General features: G+C 45.6%; 1 protein-coding gene across 1 annotated transcript in view; it reads left to right on the top strand.

The window, feature by feature from the left end:
- LOC124605793 (protein Skeletor, isoforms B/C) overlaps window positions 1–15471 on the top strand; it is a 686779-nt gene that overhangs the window by 431810 nt on the left and 239498 nt on the right. The gene's annotated exons all lie outside the window — the stretch shown is intronic.

Raw genomic sequence — 15471 nt, 5'->3', positions numbered from 1 at the left:
CAATCAATGGAGTGGCGCCACACCCACTCCCCTACCGAGAAAAAGTTTAAAGCCATACCCTCAGCCGGTAAAGTCATGGTTACAGTCTTCTGGGACGCTGAAGGGGTTATTCTGTTCGATGCCCTTCCCCATGGTCAAACGATCAACTCTGAAGTGTATTGGGCTACTCTTCAGAAATTGAAGAAACGACTTCAGCGTGTTCGTAGGCACAAAAATGTGAACGAACTTCTCCTTCTTCATGACAACGCAAGACCTCACACAAGTCTTCGCCCCCGAGAGGAGCTCACAAAACTTCAGTGGACTGTTCTTCCTCATGCACCCTACAGCCCCGATCTCGCACCGTCGGATTTCCATATGTTTGGCCCAATGAAGGACACAATCCGTGGGAGGCACTACGCGGATGATGAAGAAGTTATTGATGCAGTACGACGTTGGCTCCGACATCGACCAGTGGAATGGTACCGTGCAGGCATACAGGCCCTCATTTCAAGGTGGCGTAAGGCCGTAGCATTGAATGGAGATTACGTTGAAAAATAGTGTTGTGTAGCTAAAAGATTAGGGAATAACCTGGTGTATTTCAATGCTGAATAAAACAACCCCTGTTTCAGAAAAAAAATGTGTTGCATTACTTATTGAACTGCCCTCGTATTATTTACGTTACGCTCTATGAAAAGAAATGTCTTCCCTCTGGAAATATGCTTGTGCAGTGATGAAACTCTCTGACTTCCTGGAGTTCTTTCACCAGGACCAGGCGTTCTCTGTTTCGCTTTTTTCTTTCTAATGCACCGCAGTACGGACTACGGAGCAGGATAACGACTAAGCCACGACACCGGGTCACTTCTTATCTCGCGCGGCTCTTGTTTTTGCGTCGCGTTCCATTACGTTCGAGGAAACGCCTACTCACTGCTAGCGGTCGCAGCAAAACGTCGTGCTGCGCCATTTTGCACCGCATCTGGCTGTCCGCCAAGGGAAGCCGTTCTTGCCGGTACTGCCGTAGTGCAAGAATTCTGCAGCTGGCCGTGCTATAGTTGCTCTTGTTGTGCGAGGACCAGTCTGATGCAGCACTCCGCGTTAGTTTACCCTGTGCAAGCCTGTCCAACTCCGTATAAGTACTGCACATACATCTGTTTGAACCTGTTTACTGTATTCGAGCCTCAGCCTCCCTTTACAAAGTTTACTCCCCACACTTCATTACCAAACTGGTGAGTCCTTTTTCCATCCACCAGCATGTGTGGCTGGGGTTGTTTGGAGGAAGCTACCAAACACAGAGGTCGTCGGTCTCATCGGTTTAGGGAAGGACGGGGAAGGAAGTCGGCAGTGCCCTTTCAAAGGAACCACCCCGGCATTTGCCTAGAGCGATTTAGGCAAATCACGGAAAACTTATGCGTGATTGAACCGTCTTCATCCCGAATGCGGGTCCAGTGTGCTAACCACTGCGCCGCAACATATTTGTTTTTTTTTTTCCATTTCGATTCAGCCGGCCGCTGCAGCCGAGCGGTTCTAGGCGCTTAAATCCGGAACTGCGCTGCTGCTACGGTCGCAGGATCGAATCCTGGCTCGGGCATGGATGTGTGTGATGTCCTTAGGTTAGTTAGGTTTAAGTGGTTCTAAGTCTAGGGAACTGAAGATCTCAAAGGTTAAGTCCTGTAGTGCTTAGAGCCATTTGAGCCCATTTCGATTCAGTACCTTTCCAACAATTACCAGCTCCATTCATCTAACTTTCAGCATTATACTGTCCCACTTCCTTTCAGAATATTGCGTTCTGTTCTTGTCTGAATTGTTTTCCGTCCACCTTTACCTTCAATACAAGGCTACAATCCAGAAAAATACTTTCAGAAAATACTTTCAACAGTTAAACTTACAATCGATATTAACAAATTTCTATTTTTCGGAAATTTTATTCTGTATATTACCAGTTTTCATTTTATATCCGCTCTACTTTGGCCATAGTCAGTTATTTTCCTGTCTAAATAGAAAAAACGTATTCTACTTTATTTCACTTGCGTTGCAGTTCCACTTAAAACCTCTTTTCAAGTCGCTATCCATTCCATTCAGAGTTGACGGATTGTGACAAATGAACTGGCTCTTAAACAGATGATAAATTACAAGATTATTTCACATATAAAATGTAATAATTGAAATATACGAGGGTTGTCCAGACAGTAAGTTCCAATCAGTCGCTAAATGTAACCCACAGTGAAAATCAGAAACATTTTATTTGCAAGAGTTAGCTACACTTTCCAGATACTTCTCTACATAGTCGCAGCTCCGACTTAGACATTTGTTGGAGCGTTATACCAAATTTCAAACACAAAATTTCCGATACTTCACTATGCTGGCCTATAGCGCGTAACCTGCGCCCAAGTGTTGTCTTCGTATCCAGAGTTTCATGTGAACAGAGATGATACTCAGGACGAGCCAATTAGGGCTGTGTTGTGGGTGATCGAACACTTCTCATCAAAAAGGCTGCAGGAGTGTCTTCACTGCCCCTGCAAAGTGTGGCTGAGAATTGCCATGGAGAAGGAAGTGCGTGGCAGTTGTGTCAGGTGGGCTGCATTCATTAAGGCGAAGCCTCTCAGCAGACCTTCCTACTTGGCGGGAGACATCGTTGTTCTAGGCACCTTTAATGGTTCACAGTGCGCTCACAGCTGAAAAGAGCGTCTTGAAGCGATCGACAGTCATACTAGAGACACTACCCAACACATCTGTGCAAAGCTTCTACATCTACATCCATAGTCCGTAAGCCACCTGACGGTGTGTGGCGGAGGGTACCTTCACTACCTCTATCGGTTCTCCCTTCTATTCCAGTCTCCTCTTGTTCGTGGAAAGAAGGATTCTCGGTATGCTTCTGTGTGGGCTCTAATCTCTCTGATTTTATCCTCGTGGTCTCTTCGCGAGATATACGTAGGAGGGAGCAATATACTGCTTGACTCTTCAGTGAAGGTATGTTCTCGAAACTTTAACAAAAGCCCGTACCGAGCTACTGAGCGTCTCTCCTGCAGAGTCTTCCACTGGAGTTTATCTATCATCTCCGTAACACTTTCGCAATTACTAAATAATACCGTAACGAAGCGCGCTGCTCTCTGTTGGATCTTCTCTATCTCTTCTATCAACCCTATCTGGTACGGATCCCACACTGCTGAGCAGTATTCAAGCGGTGGGCGAACAAGCGTACTGTAACCTACTTCCTTTGTTTTCGGATTGCATTTCCTTAGGATTTTTCCAATGATTCTCAGTCTGGCATCTGCTTTACTGACGATCAACTTTATATGACCATTCCATTTTAAATCACTCCTAATGCGTTCTCCCAGATAATTTGTGGAATTATTTGCTTCCAGTTGCTGACCTGCTATTTTGTAGCTAAATGATAAGGGATCTATCTTTCTATGTATTTGCAGCACATTACACTTGTCTGCATTGAGATTCAATTGCCATTCCCTGCGCCATGCGTCAATTCGCTGCAGATCCCCCTGCATTTCAACCTCTCGATACATCACAGCATCATCTGCAAAAAGCCTCAGTGAACTTCCGATGTCATCCACAAGGTCATTTATGTATATTGTGAATAGCAACGGCCCTATGACACTCCCCTGCGGCACACCTGAAATCACTCTTACTTTGGAAGACTTCCCTCCATTGAGAATGACATGCTGCGTTCTGTTATCTAGGAATTCTTCAATCCAATCACACAATTGGTCTAATAGTCTATATGCCCTTACTTTGTTCATTAAACGACGGTGGGGAACTGTATCGAACGCCTTGCGGAAGTCAAGAAACACGGCATCTACCTGGGAACCCGTGTCTATGGCCCTCTGAGTCTCGTGGACGAATAGCGCGAGCTGGGTTTCACACGATCGTCTTTTTCGAAACCCATGCTGTTTCCTACAGAGTAGATTTCTAGTCTCCGGAAGAGTCATTATACTCGAACATAATACGTGTTCCAAAATTCTACAACTGATCGACGTTAGAGATATAGGTCTATAGTTCTGCACATCTGATGACCTGTGCCCTTTTCCAATCCTTTGGAACGCTACGCTCTTCTGGAGACCTACGGTACACCGCTGCAAGGAAGGGGGCAAGTTCCTTCGCGTACTCAGTGTAAAATCGAACTGGTATCCCCTCAGGTCCAGCGGCCTTTCCTCTTTTGAGCGATTTTAATTGTTTCTCTATCCCTCTGTCGTCTATTTCGATATCTACCATTTTGTCATCTATGCGACAATCTAGAGAAGGAACTACAGTGCAGTCGTCCTCTGTGAAACAGCTTTGGAAAAAGTCATTTAGTATTTCGGCCTTTGGTCCGTCATCCTCTGTTTCAGTACCATTTTGGTCATAGAGTGTCTGGACATTTGGTTTGATCCACCTACCGATTTAACATAAGACCAAAATGTGTTAGGATTTTCTGCCAAGTCAGTACATAGAACTTTACTTTCGAATTCATTGAACGCCTCTCGCTTAGCCCTCCTCACACTACATTTCGCTTCGCGTAATTTTTGCTTGCCTGCAACGTTTTGGCTATGTTTATGATTGCTGTGAAGTTCCCTTTGCTTCCGCAGCAGTTTTCTAACTCGGTTGTTGTACCACGGTGGCTCTTTTCCATCTCTTACGATCTTGCTTGGCACATACTCATCTAACGCATATTGTACGATGGTTTTGAACTTTGTCCACTGATCCTTAACACTATCTGTACTTGAGACAAAACTTTTGTGTTGAGCCGTCAGGTACTCTGTAATATGCTTTATGTCACTTTTGCTAAACAGAAAAATCTTCCTACCTTTTTTAATATTTATATTTACGGCTGAAATCATCGATGCAGTAACCGCTTTATGATCGCTGATTCCCTGTTCTGCGTTAACTGTTTCAAATAGTTCGGGTCTGTTTGTCACCAGAAGGTCTAATATGCTATCGCCACGAGTCGGTTCTCTGTTTAACTGCTCAAAGTAGTTTTCGGATAAAGCACTTTAAAAAATTTCAGTGGATTCTTTGTCCCTACCACCCGTTATGAACGTTTGAGTCTCCCAGTCTATACCCGGCAAATTAAAATCTCCACTCAGAACTATAACATGGTGGGGAAATCTACTCGAATATTTTCAAAATTTTCATCGGGTTTTCACTGTGGTGTCCATCTCGCGACCGATCGGAATTTACTTTCTGGACAACCCTCGTATTTAAGTCAAAGTGAACACTTATCTTTCGTTATTCTACGTATTCTTTGCTGATATTGGGTCACACCATAGGGACATTTACGTACACAAACAGAACCAGTCTAACACTTGCGCTGAAAGAGGCTGTCGTTGGTAATCCACTCGAAGCACTGTTCAATAAAACCTCTTTCTGGCAGCACTGTGCAAAGACAACGTTCACAAACATGCGCAGTGACTTGCAAATTATCTTCAAGAATCTAACTGGCGGTCTCTGTTGCCGCCGGACACGGTACTCTTCTCGCTGCTTGCTGTGGACTGGGCGTTCACTGGAACGTAGCTTGGTGTGGAACTGACCTCGTGTCCGTGTGTCGGTCTGCTTCAAGACAGGCCGCCGACGGTGGCACGGAGAATTTCTGTGGACGGGTCTTGCTACTTCAGTCTAGTTGGTGTGGCCAAGCGATGCTCCAATAGCAAGGAGCATCTTTGTGATGCCGAGAGTGTTTCTGCTAGATAGAGCAGATAACCCGTTGTTACCATCTCACTTGTGGGTGGGTTCCTAGGACTGCCGTTAAATGAGAAAACAGAAAATTAGGTAAAATAATGTATTTCAATGTACGGAATACAGAGGGCGTGCCTAGGGTCGGAAGTTACCAGGTGTAGACCAATCTAGGAGGACGAACAACTAAATAAGGGGGAACGGACAGGGAGGCGGTTCATGTTAACTTATGTTGGCCTCCTAACAAAAACAACTCATCTTCGAGGTCTGGATCACAAGAGAGAGAAGCAACTGTGTTCTGCACTGTAGAATCTTCCAGTGTCCACGTGACCTGTATCCCACGCACATTACTGACTATCACCGATGGCTTGAATTCGCTACCAATTTCAGCTTAGGGCTCATGGCGTCTCTTGTCAGCAGCTTTAACCGGACAGAACTGCCTCGGTTCTGAAAGGCAGACAACTTGTGTCACACAGCACAGCTGAAGTTGCTCTGGGAGAAAACTTGTAAAAGCTTGACTGGGCCTTTGAAATAAATTTTTTAAATCAATTCTCTAAAATAGTCTTTGGCTCGCTGCTACCCTGTACACCTGCAAACAAATCGTCATTTGACCATCGGACAGATACCCATATGGACAAGATAGAAACAAGCATTCCTGGCGTAGAGAAACAACTGAAAGATTCTAAAGCAAATAGATCACCAGGTCCGGATGGAATCCCAGTTCGGTTTTACAAAGACTACTCAACGACATTGGCCCCTTACCTATTCTGCATTTATCTGAATCTTCTGCCCAGCACAAAGTCCCAAGTGAATGGAAAAAATCACAGGTGACTCCAGTATATAAAAAGGCTAAAGAACGGACCAGCAGAATTGCAGACCAATATCCGTAATTATTTCATCTGTCAATTACTTCATGGTGCAGTGCCCGTATTTTTCTTTAAAGAATATACGACTTTTTTTCTCGTCGTTTTCTTTTATAAACTGAACTAAAATTAAGTGAAATTATTTTATTTACAATTAATTACAGATTATGCAGTTTTTTGTGCTATGTTGACCATTTATCCCATATTTTGTCAGTTAGTATTCTTTGGAAATCAACCATGTGTGAAACGGTGGAGCAGCAGAGTGAGAAAGACGTGGCAGATGACATATTAGCGTTTCTGCAGAGTGAGTCAGTGGAATGTCTGGTACCGTATACGGTCGACTCTACAGACGACGTACATGAGGAGTACAATGATGACGATACGTGCCTAATAAGTGAATATGATATTGAAACAAGTATCTAGCCATGTTATTCATCATCTTTGTCGGACAGGGTGCCACGAATCCCGCCTCCAGCGAAACGCAGTACAGGACAATCGCTGTCTAAGGAGCCGGTACTAAACATAATTACGTACATAAAAGATGATCACCAACGTAGTAAAAAAATAAGTATTAACAGATTCCGAGTAAGTCCGCAGCAATATGACCATCTAGTACATAAGAAAAACTATGGTTATTCGAGGGAGGACAAGCGTAATTTGTCAAAAAAAGTGGCGTTGGCGCGTTTCAAGGATGCTCGGTACAATTCACAGGGTGTGCATGATGGATGATAGCGACCTGTTACGTTATGCACATTGCGCGCGACATATACACTCCTGGAAATTGAAATAAGAACACCGTGAATTCATTGTCCCAGGAAGGGGAAACTTTATTTACACATTCCTGGGGTCAGATACATCACATGATCACACTGACAGAACCACAGGCACATAGACACAGGCAACAGAGCATGCACAATGTCGGCACTAGTACAGTGTATATCCACCTTTCGCAGCAATGCAGGCTGCTATTATCCCATGGAGACGATCGTAGAGATGCTGGATGTAGTCCTGTGGAACGGCTTGCCATGCCATTTCCACCTGGCGCCTCAGTTGGACCAGCGTTCGTGCTGGTCGTGCAGACCGCGTGAGACGACGCTTCATCCAGTCCCAAACATGCTCAATGGGGGACAGATCCGGAGATCTTGCTGGCCAGGGTAGTTGACTTACACCTTCTAGAGCACGTTGGGTGGCACGGGATACATGCGGACGTGCATTGTTCTGTTGGAACAGCAAGTTCCCTTGCCGGTCTAGGAATGGTAGAACGATGGGTTCGATGACGGTTTGGATGTACCGTGCACTATTCAGTGTCCCCTCGACGATCACCAGTGGTGTACGGCCAGTGTAGGAGATCGCTCCCCACACCATGATGCCGGGTGTTGGCCCTGTGTGCCTCGGTCGTATGCAGTCCTGATTGTGGCGCTCACCTGCATGGCGCCAAACACGCATACGACCATCATTGGCACCAAGGCAGAAGCGACTCTCATCGCTGAAGACGACACGTCTCCATTCGTTCCTCCATTCACGCCTGTCGCGACACCACTGGAGGCGGGCTGCACGATGTTGGGGCGTGAGCGGAAGACGGCCTAACGGTGTGCGGGACCGTAGCCCAGCTTCATGGAGACGGTTGCGAATGGTCCTCGCCGATACCCCAGCAGCAACAGTGTCCCTAATTTGCTGGGAAGTGGCGGTGCGGTCCCCTACGGCACTGCGTAGGATCCTACGGTCTTGGCGTGCATCCGTGCGTCGCTGCGGTCCGGTCCCAGGTCGACGGGCACGTGCACCTTCCGCCGACCACTGGCGACAACATCGATGTACTGTGGAGACCTCACGCCCCACGTGTTGAGCAATTCGGCGGTACGTCCACCCGGCCTCCCGCATCCCCACTATATGCCCTCGCTCAAAATCCGTCAACTGCACATACGGTTCACGTCCACGCTGTCGCGGCATGCTACCAGTGTTAAAGACTGCGATGGAGCTCCGTATGCCACGGCAAACTGGCTGACACTGACGGCGGCAGTGCACAAATGCTGCGCAGCTAGCGCCATTCGACGGCCAACACCGCGGTTCCTGGTGTGTCCGCTGTGCCGTGCGTGTGATCATTGCTTGTACAGCCCTCTCGCAATGTCCGGAGCAAGTATGGTGGGTCTGACACACCGGTGTCAATGTGTTCTTTTTTCCATTTCCAGGAGTGTATTACAATGATTGCAAGGGAAGCAGCGGATGGTTGCATAGCTTCAAACAGTTATAGAGAATTGGTAGACGTAAGATAAAGAAATGTCAAACAAAGCGTCAACTTGACAATGCACGGGGTGGCCGAGCGGTTCTAGGTGCTACAGTCTGTAACCGAGCGACCGCTACGGTCGCACGTTCGAATCCTACCTCGGGCATGGATGTGTGTGATGTCCTTAGGCTAGTTAGGTTTAAGTAGTTGTGAGTTCTAGGGGACTGATGACCTCAGAAGTTAAGTCCCATACTGCTCAGAGCCATTTTGACAATGCACACACGGAAAACTACGGAATGATCCGAAAATTTGAAGATGGAGAAAATAAACTTATCCCTTGGTTCAGTGATGAATTTGTTATCATCTCCGAGCAATTGGGATTTGAAGAGGAAATGCATATGAAAGGAACCCTGGGAATTAGAGGTACCAAGAGAGATGTATGATGACTAATGAACGAAAATGCCTTAACGCGTTCGTATATAATCGTATCAACTGTTAATCTGGATGATAAATTTCTGGAAAGTTATTTATTGTGCTGCGAGAAGTTGGATGTGCTCTGCTTACTACAGTTCTTTCTTGTGTGCGTGATCTTACAAGGGCAGTGGGGAATATTTACGTCACATCAAGATAGAATGGGAAATTGGCATAAAAGAACTATAACTATAGTATGAGCATTGCCTTTAAGCAATTGCTGCTCAGAATAAATTGCTTTCGATTAACTACTAGTGTGCGTATAAAACTTATACTCCTTTAGAGCCAACCATCCCTCCTAAAAAGTGTGACGTTGCTATTCACAACACCTGGAACCACTGGACAAATTCAACCTCTGGATGTTTGTTTTTTCCGTGCCTATAAAACATATTATCACTCTATGTGCAGCTACGCCTTAAGGGATAGCCATTTTCACTACAAGCTACACGACACAGTGTTTCGTATTCGTTTCCATACCGTCACATTCCATCAGTTCTCATCATCCCGTTACACCAACATGGTTCTACGGGGGTAAGTCAATTATTATCCGCAAAGTAATTATAAAATTTTATTATAATGAAATAGGAAACTTACAAGAACATCATTTTTCGACATAGTCTCCTTGCGTTTCAATGCACTTAATCCATCGTTGTACAAGCTTCCTGATGCCCTCATAAGAGAAGGTTCTCGGATGAGCTGCGAGCCAGGAATGCACCGCTTCTTTTACTGCTTCGTCCGAGGCAAATCGACGGCCCCTTAATGCCTGTTTGAGTAGACCAACCAACTGATAGTCAGAAGGGGCAAGTTCGGGACTATATACGGAGGATGATGCAGTACTTCAAATTTGAGTTTCTGGAGTGTTTCAGCAGTGTGGGCAGCAGTATGCGGACGGGCATTGTCGTACAACAACACAACACCTTTTGACAGCAGTCCTCGGCGTCTGCTTCGAATTGCAGGCTTCAGCCTGGCAGTAAGCATCTCATTGTAACGTACACTGTTTATTGTAGTGCACCTTTTCCCATAATGTTCCAGTACTGGACCTTGTGCGTCCCAAAAAACCGTAAGCATCAGTTTTCCTGTTGACGGTTGGGTCTTTACTTTTTCTTGCACGGCGAGTTTCGATGTTTCCATTCCATACTCTGCCGTTTACTGTCCGGCTCGTAGTGATGGATCCATGTTTCGTCACCAGTAATTATCCTATCTAAGAAGTATGCCCTTCGTTACCATAACGATCCAAATGTTTTTTGCAGATGTCCAAGCGTGTTTGTTTACGCAGCTGCGTAAGTTGTTTTAGGACCCATCTTGCACAAACTTTATGAAAACCAAGTCTGTTGTGGATGATTTCGTAGGCAGAACCGTGACTAATCTGCAGACAATGTGCCATTTCATCAGTAGTTAATCGTCTGAGAGAATCATTTCAGATGAACGCTCTATAGTTTCTTCGTTTGTGTCGGTAAACGGTCGTCCGGCTCCATCGTTGTGCCTAACACTTGTGCGACCATTTCGGAATTTTTCAGTCCATTCGTAGACACTTCGTTGTGACAAAACACTTTTCCCGTACTGTACCGAAAGTCTTCGATGAATTTCGGCCCCTGATACTCCCTCTGACCACAAAAAACGGATCACCGAACGTTGCTCTTCTTTGGTACAAATAGACAGCGCAGCAGCCATGATTGACAGGACGGCACCTATGACGAAACTAAGCTAGCAGCTTCAAAACTGCAAAGATATAACAACAAATAAACAAAGCATGCGTCATCAACGTAAAACAACAGTACTACCAAAATAAACAAAAATACAGGGTGATTCAAAAAGAATACCACAACTTTAGGAATTTAAAACTCTGCAACGACAAAAGGCAGAGCTAAGCACTATCTGTCGGCGAATTAAGGGAGCTGTAAAGTTTCATTTAGTTGTACATTTGTGCGCTTGAGGCGCTGTTGACTAGGCGTCAGCGTCAGTTGATGCTAAGATGGCGACCGCTCAACAGAAAGCTTTTTGTGTTATTGAGTACGGCAGAAGTGAATCGACGACAGTTGTTCAGCGTGCATTTAGAACGAAGTATGGTGTTAAACCTCCTGATAGGTGGTGTATTAAACGTTGGTATAAACAGTTTACAGAGAATGGGTGTTTTTGCGAAGGGAAAAGTTCTGGACGCCCGAGAACGAGTGACTACAGTATCTGGAGATGTTAGAGAATTGGCTGTTCCCTCAGCTCGAACAAGAAGCACAACAATTCATATTTCAGCAGGATGGAGCGCCACCACATTGGCACTTATCTGTCCGTAACTACCTGAACGTCAACTACCCGAGGCGATGGATCGGCCGCCAGGCAGCCCGTGACAGAGCACTTCATCACTGGCCTCCAAGAAGCCCTGATCTTACCCCCTGCGATTTTTCCTTATGGGGGTATGTTAAGGATATGGTGTTTCGGCCACCTCTCCCAGCCACCATTGATGATTTGAAACGAGAAATAACAGCAACTATCCAAACTGTTACGCCTGGTATGCTACAGAGAGTGTGGAACGAGTTGGAGTATCGGGTTGATATTGCTCGAGTGTCTGGAGGGGGCCATATTGAACATCTCTGAACTTGTTTTTGAGTGAAAAAAAACCTTTTTAAGTACTCTTTGTAATGATGTATAACAGAAGGTTATATTATGTTTCTTTCATTAAATACACATTTTTAAAGTTGTGGTATTCTTTTTGAATCACCCTGTATAACTAAATTACGGATAATAATTGACTTACTCCCACATATGCATTCATTAAGAGTGCATACCTGGCTGAACGTGGTGTTTGGTTTGTAGCTCCCAAGGAGTTCGTCTTCGATCTTAACCACGCGAACCTGAGCGATCGCTATGGCTCGCCATTTTCATTCGGTGTTCAGTAGCAGTAGCGTTACAAGGATGGAGCACAGAAGCGAGGAGAGGGCAGCGAGCGGGCTTGGAGGCGGCAGTTGGCTGTCGCAGCCACAGTAGCAGCGACTCGGCGGTCGACTCGCGCTGCTATCGATCCGCCCAGCTTCCAGCTGCCGCTACCCGTTCCCCCTACCCTCTACCCGCTACCCCATAGCCGGTACGACTGCGAGGCCGCGTCCCGGACACCGTGGATTAGCTTGGCTCCTTTCTGTATGCTTCTACCCGATGTGCTCAAATGCTGTGTGTTAGAGCGGGCCGGGATATCAAGAGACTGCATCAGCAGGATGCGCATTCCTTGTCGCAAAGCACAAACATTCCAAGCAACCTCGTCTGTCCCCATACTGTTCAGTTTTTACCGCAGAAGCGATAGCGATTCCAGAAGGTCTCAGATTTGTTCTTTTTGCGGAGCTCACAACCTTCAGATAATATCATACTCGAACAGCGCACTGTATTCCAATGAAACCCCAAACCAGAACTGAAAAATGAATATACTGAATACTGCAAATTATAATCGTTGAAACATAAACTAACAGGAATGAGAATCTTTCTGTGGGCCCCAGCTCATGTGTGATTGGTTAACAATGACAAGGTTGACGCTTGCTTTTGAGATACTGCTCGATTGCAATTTATGACACGCCATCGCTGACACACAACGGCCTCACGTCCACTACTTAAAACCGCCCGCTCAAAATTGTCTGCCCTAATGCACATCTGGTTTTTTTTCAGTTGTTAGTTTAAGCTGCCACTGTAGTTACTGCACTGACGCAGCTTATATGTCAGAAATAAAATCAGTCCTGGAATTTTTTCGACGGACGGTCTGTATCCAAGCCGCCACTCATGAAAGGAATTTTAAAAAACGCCCTAAGATAAAGAAAGCGACGCATCACAAAGGAATTACTCGAATTGGACCGATATCGTTGGATGTGATGCACATTTGCAGACAAACAAATGACTACAATGTGAGAAATATTTGATGATTTATTCAAGATAACGAGCTTCAGAAATTGAGCAAGTCAGTAACGCGCTGGTCCACCTCTGGTCCTTATGCAAGCAGTTATTCAACTTGATACTGACTGACAGAATTGTTGGATGTCCTTCTGAGGGCTCATTTCGAAGCGGGACTCATCACTGAGTACAACCCACTCCAGTCAATGAAATTCCAGGCCGAAGATGTGTCTGGAGACGTCCCAGAGAGTAGTGGGAAACGAATTCGATTGTCATGGCCCGACAACAACGAATGATGGTCCGGAGCACCATTTCTTTTGTAGTAGAACCCCTTTGGTTGTTATCCGCGGCACCATTACAGCATCACAGAACAGCGGTAGCCTTTGTCGACGATGTTCAACGTCCCGTTCTGTCGCCCTTCGTGGCAAGCCATCCTGGTCTTAAATTTCAGCGTGATAATGCAGCCCGTACACTACGAGAGTTTCTGCTGCTTGTCTTCTTGCTCACCAAACCTTACCTTGGCTAGCAAGGTCACCGGACCTTTCCAAAACTGATGACTTTGGAGAATCATGGGCAAGCTCGGGATGTACACGATCTGGCACACCAATTGGACAGAATTTGGCGCGACTTCCCCCCAGGAGGACATACGATATCTGTATCAATCAATGCCAAGGGAAAAAACTGCTTCCGAAAAGGGCAAGATGTGGACCAACTCGTTATTGACTTGCTCAATTTTTGAAGCTCTTCTCCTTGAATAAATCATCTGAGTTTTCTGAAATACCAATCGTTTGTTTGTCTGTACACGAACATCACATTGTACCGATTTCCATCCTGTTCAGATAGTTCCTTCGTGGTGCGTCGTTTTTCTCTCTTTTTTCCCATGCTTCTTAGAGCGTATAAGATGAACATCAACAAAAGCAAAACGAGGATAATGGAATGTAGTCGAATGAAATCGGGTGATGCTGCGGGAATTAGAGTAGAAAATGAGACACTTAAAGTAGTAAAGGAGTTTTGCTATTTGGGGAGCAAAATAACTGATGATGGTCGAAGTAGAGAGGAAAAAAAAGTAGACTGGCAATGGCAAGGAAAGCGTTTCTGAAGAAGAGAAATTTGTTAACATCGAGTACAGATTTAAATGTCAGGAAGTCGTTTCTGAAAGTATTTGTATGGAGTGTAGCCATGTATGGTAGTGAAACATGGACGATAAATAGATTGGACAAGAAGAGAATAGAAGCTTTAGAAATGTGGTGCTACAGAAGAATGCTGAAGATTAGATGGGTAGATCACATAACTAATGAGGAGGTATTGAATAGAATTGGGGAGAAGAGGAGTTTGTGGCACAACCTGACAAGAAGAAGGGATCGGTTGGCAGGACATGTTCTGAGGCATCAAGGGATCTCAAATTTAGCATTGGAGGCCAGCGTGGAGGGTAAAAATCGTAGAGGGAGACCGAGAGATGAATACACTAAGCAGATTCTGAACGATGTAGGTTGCATTAAGTACTGGGAGATGAAGAAGCTTGCACAGGATAGAGTAGCATGGAGAGCTGCATCAAGCCAGTCTCAGGACTGAAGACAACAACAACAACAATATAAATCAAAATAAATAATAAAGTGAAAATCTTATCCGAATGGAAATGAAAGTTCCGTTTCTCTTCCTGTAAAGCTTTTAATGAAGAGACGTTGGCTTCCACATGCTGTATTGGTTTAAAATCTTCACTTAATTGTGAATCCGATTTGTACCTTTGAAATTTGTCGATGTAACTGCTATAATCTTTTTTTCCATGTTTCAATAATGCTAAAACTCCATCTGAACAGGCCTCGGAAGGCCCAATGGTTACAACCGACCGCCGTGTCATCCGCAGCCGATGCTTTGGAAGGCCCAATGGTTACGACCGACCGCCGTGTCATCCGCAGCCCATGCCTCGGAAGGCCCAATGGCTGCGACCGACCGCCGTGTCAGCTGGCTGCGGATATGGAGGTGCATGTGGTCAACACACCGCTCTCGTAGCCATTGTCAACTTTCGAGACCGGAGCAGCTACTTCTCAGTCAAATAGCTTCTCTGGTGGCCTCACAATGGCTGAGTGTACCCCACTTGCCAACAGCACTCGGCAGACGCGGTCACCCATCCAAGTGCTGGCCATGCCCGACAACGCTGAACTTCAGTGATTGACAGGAACTGGTGTTGTCACTGCAGCAAGGCCTTCGGCGTTACAATAATACTTGTGGCGACATGTCTCAAAATCTTTTAGGTCTACTGTATACGTTGTTAAGCGGTAATAAACACGGCGCGTCACGTGCCAGGTACGTGTGTGGTGTTCAGCGACTGGGAGGCAATTCCAGTAAAGCTGTAGGACGACTTGTTGATGAGTTCGATTTCGTGTCGACCGGCTGACTATGACCAAATTGCATTTT

This window comes from Schistocerca americana, chromosome 3 (assembly GCF_021461395.2).
Source record: "Schistocerca americana isolate TAMUIC-IGC-003095 chromosome 3, iqSchAmer2.1, whole genome shotgun sequence".
In the NCBI taxonomy this organism is placed as follows: domain Eukaryota; kingdom Metazoa; phylum Arthropoda; class Insecta; order Orthoptera; family Acrididae; genus Schistocerca; species Schistocerca americana.
This window is presented reverse-complemented; position numbering and strand designations above follow the sequence as displayed.